The sequence below is a fragment of the Arachis hypogaea genome, chromosome 1, assembly GCF_003086295.3.
Source record: "Arachis hypogaea cultivar Tifrunner chromosome 1, arahy.Tifrunner.gnm2.J5K5, whole genome shotgun sequence".
Taxonomy (NCBI): Eukaryota; Viridiplantae; Streptophyta; class Magnoliopsida; order Fabales; family Fabaceae; genus Arachis; species Arachis hypogaea.
In genome coordinates, this window is record NC_092036.1 from 18,033,809 (window position 1) to 18,039,345 (window position 5,537).

The 5,537-nt window shown below is 39.9% G+C and overlaps 1 non-coding gene across 1 annotated transcript; it reads right to left on the minus strand.

The window, feature by feature from the left end:
- Window positions 1–4,168: 4,168 nt before the first annotated feature.
- Window positions 4,169–4,276, minus strand: LOC112712040 (small nucleolar RNA R71). Its single transcript, XR_003157662.1, has one exon. It is a non-coding gene; the product is annotated as a small nucleolar RNA R71 (small nucleolar RNA).
- Between the last annotated feature and the right edge of the window lie 1,261 nt (window positions 4,277–5,537).

A 5,537-nucleotide genomic window follows, 5' to 3' on the forward strand; every position in this document is an offset into this window, starting at 1 on the left:
AAGTTCATTCAATGCTCCATCATTCCTACTAGCAACCGATCTGAAGTTACTGTGGATCGGGCCATCATGATTCATAGCATCATGATTGGAGAGGAAGTAGAAGTTCATGAGGTTATCTCCAATGAAATCTACAAAATAGCCGACAAGTCCTCCATAATGGCATGGCTAGCTTTTCCTCACCTTATTTGCTATCTATGTTACTCAGCTGGAGTTATCATAGAAGGAGACATCTCCATTGAAGAGGATAAGCCCATCACCAAGAAGAGGATGGAGCAAGCAAGAGAGATCCTTCACGGTTCTCAAGAGATGCATGAGGAAGCTCATCATCAAGAAATCCCTGAGATGCCTCAAGGGACGCACTTTCCTCCCAACAACTATTGGGAACTGATGAGCGGATAATTTATACGCTTTTTGGCATTGTTTTTAGTATGTTTTTAGTATGATCTAGTTAGTTTTAGTATATTTTTATTAGTTTTTAGTTAAAATTCACTTTTCTGGACTTTACTATGAGTTTGTGTGTTTTTCTGTGATTTCAGGTATTTTCTGGCTGAAATTGAGGGACCTGAGCAAAAATCTGATTCAGAGACCAAAAAAGGACTGCAGATGCTGTTGGATTCTGACCTCCCTGCACTCGAAGTGGATTTTCTGGAGCTACAGAAGCCCAATTGGCGCGCTCTCAACGGCAATGGAAAGTAGACATCCTGGGCTTTCCATCAATATATGATAGTCCATACTTTGCCCAAGATTTGATGGCCCAAACCGGCGTTCAAAGTCACCCTCAGGAATTCCAGCGTTAAACGCCGGAACTGGCACCAAAATGGGAGTTAAACGCCCAAACTGGCATAAAAGCTGGCGTTTAACTCCAAGAAGAGTCTCTACACGAAAATGCTTCATTGCTCAGCCCAAGCACACACAGAGTGGGCCCGGAAGTGGATTTTTATGTCTTTTACTCATCTCTGTACACCCTAGGCTACTAGTTTTCTATAAGTAGGACCTTTTACTATTGTATTATAATCTTTTGATCACTTTAGATCTCTAGATCATCTTTGGACATCTAGTTCTTAGATCATTGGGAGGCTGGCCATTCGGCCATGCCTAGACCTTGTTCTTATGTATTTTCAACGGTGGAGTTTCTACACACCATAGATTAAGGTGTGGAGCTCTGCTGTACCTCGAGTATTAATGCAATTACTATTGTTCTTCTATTCAATTCTGCTTGTTCTTGTTCTAAGATATCACTTGTTCTTCAACTTGATGAATGTGATGATCCGTGACACTCATCATCATTCTCACCTATGAACGTGTGACTGACAACCACCTCCGTTCTACCTTCGATTGGGTGAATATCTCTTGGATTCCTGATACACGATGCATGGTTGATCGCCTGACAACCGAGTGCTCGCCTGACAAACGAGCCAGCCATTCCGTGAGATCAGAGTCTTCGTGGTATAGGCTAGAACTGATGGCGGCATTCAAGAGAATCCGGAAGGTCTAACCTTGTCTGTGGTATTCTGAGTAGGATTCAATGATTGAATGATTGTGACGTGCTTCAAACTCCTGAGGGCGGGGCGTTAGTGACAGACGCAAAAGAATCACTGGATTCTATTCCGGCCTGATTGAGAATCGACAGATGGATAGCGGTGCCGTGACAGGGTGCGTTGAACATTTCCACTGAGAGGATGGGAGGTAGCCACTGACAACGGTGAAACCCTTGCTTAAGCTTGCCATGGAAAGGAGTAAGAAGGATTGGATGAAGACAGTGGGAAAGCAGAGAGACGGAAGGGAAGGCATCTTCATACGCTTATCTGAAGTTCCTACCAATGAATTACATAAGTATCTCTATCTTTATCTTTATGTTTTATGCGTTTATCACCATACCCATTTGAGTTTGCCTGACTGAGATTTACAAGGTGACCATAGCTTGCTTCATACCAACAATCTTTGTGGGATCGACCCTTACTCGCGTAAGGTTTATTACTTGGACGACCCAGTACACTTGCTGGTTAGTTGTGCGAAGTTGTGTTTATGCCATGGTATTGAACACCAAGTTTTTGGTTTCATCACTGGGGATTATTTGAGTTGTGAAAAGTAGTGATCACAATTTCGTGCACCAAGTTTTTGGCGCCGTTGCCGGGGATTGCTGAGTTTGGACAACTGACGATTCATCTTGTTGCTTAGATTAGGTATTTTTTTTTCTTCAGAGTTCTTAAGAATGAATTCTAGTGTTTCAAGGTGATGTTCTTATCATCACCAAAGCTGATTGATCTTCATCAATTTAGCTCTTGAATGCAATGTTCTGCTGAAGCTTGGCTGACCATGTCTAATTCCTTTAGACTGAAGCTTTAGACTAACATTGCATGATTCCTGGAATTCTCATTAAGAATTTTGATACCTTTTTCCACTTTATTTTCGAAAAAAAAGCACAAAAAATTTACAAAATCATAAAATCCAAAAATATTTTTGAGTCTAGTGTTTCATTTAAAGTTTGGTGTCAATTGCATACATTCATTCATGTGTCTTAAGGATCTTCAAGTAATTCTTGATGATTTCTTACTCTGATCTTTGAATTCTTTTGACTTGAGTGTTTATGTGTCTCATATGCATTCTCATTAGTGTCAGTAGTATACAAACTGCTAAGTTTGGTGTCTTGCATGCATTGTTATTTGATTTTAGTTGCATTTTGATTATTCTTCATTATTAAAAATCCAAAAATATTTTTAATTTGTGTCCTTCCAAGTCAATAATACAGAGAATTGAAGATTCAGAACATACTGCAGAGGAATTGCACAGAAAAAGCTGGGCGTTCAAAACGCCCAGTGAAGAAGGACAGACTGGCGTTTAAACGCCAGCCAGGGTACCTGGTTGGGCGTTTAACGCCCAAAAAGGTAGTGTTTTGGGCGTTAAACGCCAGAATGTGCACCATTCTGGGCGTTTAACGCCAGGATGGCACAAGAGGGAAGATTCTGTTTTCAATGCAATTTTTTTCAGGTTTTCAAAGTTTTTCAAAATCAAATCTTTTTCAACTCATATCTTTTCAATCAAATCTTTTTCAAAATCAATTTCTTTCCTTTTTCAAAGATACTTGCTATCAATTAATGATTTGATTCAACATTTCAAGCATGTTGCCTTTTCTGTTGAGGAAGGTTTAATGTTTGAATCATATCTTTTCTTGATAGCCAAGTCATTAATTTTAAAATCAAATCTTTTTAAAAATGTTTTTCAAATCATATCTTCTCAATCACATTTTTTTAAAACTAATCATATCTTCTTAACCACATCTTTTTCAAAATAGTTTTCAATCAAATCTTTTTGATTTCTAATTTCAAAATCCTTTTCAAAAATCACTTGATTTCTTTTCCACTCTTGGTTTTCGAAAATCAATTAAGTGTTTTTCAAAATGTTTTCAAAATCTTTTACTTAATTTTCGAAAATTACTTCCTCTCTTCTCACATCCTTCTATTTATGGACTAACACTATTCCTTAATGCAAAATTCGAACTCCATCTTCTTTGATAAGTTCGAATTTTCTACTTCTGCCTTCTATTTTTCTTTTCCTCTGACACCTCAAGGAATCTCTATACTGTGACATAGAGGATTCCACATTTTTTTGTTCTCTTCTCTTTCTTATGAGCAGGAGCAAGGACAAAAGCATTCTTGTTGAGGCTGACCCTGAACCTGAAAGGACCTTGAAGCGAAAACTAAGAGAAGCCAAGGCACAACTCTCTGTAGAAGACCTAACAGAAATCTTCAAAGAAGAAGAACCCATGGCAGCCGAAAACAACAACAATGCCAACAATGCAAGGAAGGTGCTGGGTGACTTTACTGCACCTACTCCCGACTTCTATGGGAGAAGCATCTCTATCCCTACCATTGGAGTAAACAACTTTGAGCTTAAGCCTCAATTAGTTTCTCTAATGCAACAGAATTGCAAGTTCCATGGACTTCCATTGGAAGATCCTCATCAGTTTTTGGCTGAATTCTTGCAAATCTGTGACACTGTCAAGACTAATGGGGTTGACCCGGAGGTCTACAGACTTATGCTATTCCCTTTTGCTGTAAGAGACAGAGCTAGGACATGGTTGGACTCTCAACCTAAAGAAAGCCTGGACTCTTGGGAAAATCTAGTCAATGCCTTCTTGGCAAAGTTCTTTCCACCTCAAAAATTGAGTAAGCTTAGAGTGGAAGTCCAAACCTTCAGACAGAAGGAAGGAGAATCCCTCTATGAAGCTTGGGAAAGATACAAACAATTAATCAGAAAGTGTCCATCTGATATGCTTTCTGAATGGAGCATCATAGGTATTTTCTATGATGGTCTCTCTGAACTATCCAAAATGTCTTTGGATAGCTCTGCTGGAGGCTCTCTTCATCTGAAGAAGACGCCTACAGAAGCTCAAGAGCTGATTGAAATGGTTGTAAATAACCAATTCATGTACACTTCTGAAAGGAATCCTGTGAACAATGGGACTAGTCAGAAGAAAGGAGTTCTTGAGATTGACACTCTGAATGCCATATTGGCTCAGAACAAAATATTGACTCAACAAGTCAATATGATTTCTCAAAGTCCGTCTGGAATGCAAAATGCACCAAGCAGTACTAAGGAAGCTTCATCTGAGGAAGAAGCTTATGATCCTGAGAACCCTTCAATGGAAGAGGTGAATTACATGGGAGAACCCTATGGAAACACCTATAATCCTTCATGGAGAAATCATCCAAATTTTTCATGGAAGGATCAACAGAGACCTCAACAAGGTTTCAACAACAATAATGGTGGAAGAAACAGGTTTAGCAATAGCAAGCCTTTTCCATCATCTTCTCAGCAACAGACAGAGAGTTCTAAGCAGAATACCTCTGACTTAGCAACCATGGTCTCTGATCTGATCAAAACCACTCAAAGTTTCATGACTGAAACAAGGTCCTCCATTAGAAACTTGGAGACACAAGTGGGTCAGCTGAGCAAGAAAATTACTGAACTCCCTCCTAGTACTCTCCCAAGCAATACAGAAGAAAATCCAAAAGGAGAGTGCAAAGCCATCAACATGGCCGAATTTTGGGAGGAAGAAGAGGCAGTGAACGCCACTGAGGAAGACCTCAATGGACGTCCACTGACCTCCAATGAGTTCCCCAATTTGGAACCATGGGAATCTGAGGCTCAAAATGAGACCATAGAGATTCCATTGAACTTACTTCTGCCATTCATGAGCTCTGATGAGTATTCTTCCTCTGAAGAGGATGAGTATGTCACTGAAGAGCAAGTTGCTAAATACCTTGGAGCAATCATGAAGCTAAATGACAAGTTATTTGGAAATGAGACTTGGGAGGATGAACCCCCTTTGCTCACCAAAGAACTGGATGACTTGTCTAGCAGGAACTGCCTCAAAAGAGACAGGACCCTGGGAAGTTTTCAATACCTTGTACCATAGGCACCATAACCTTCAAGAAGGCCTTGTGTGACTTAGGGTCAAGTGTAAACCTCATGCCTCTCTCTGTAATGGAGAAACTAGGGATCTTTGAGGTGCAAGCTGCAAAAATCTCACTAGA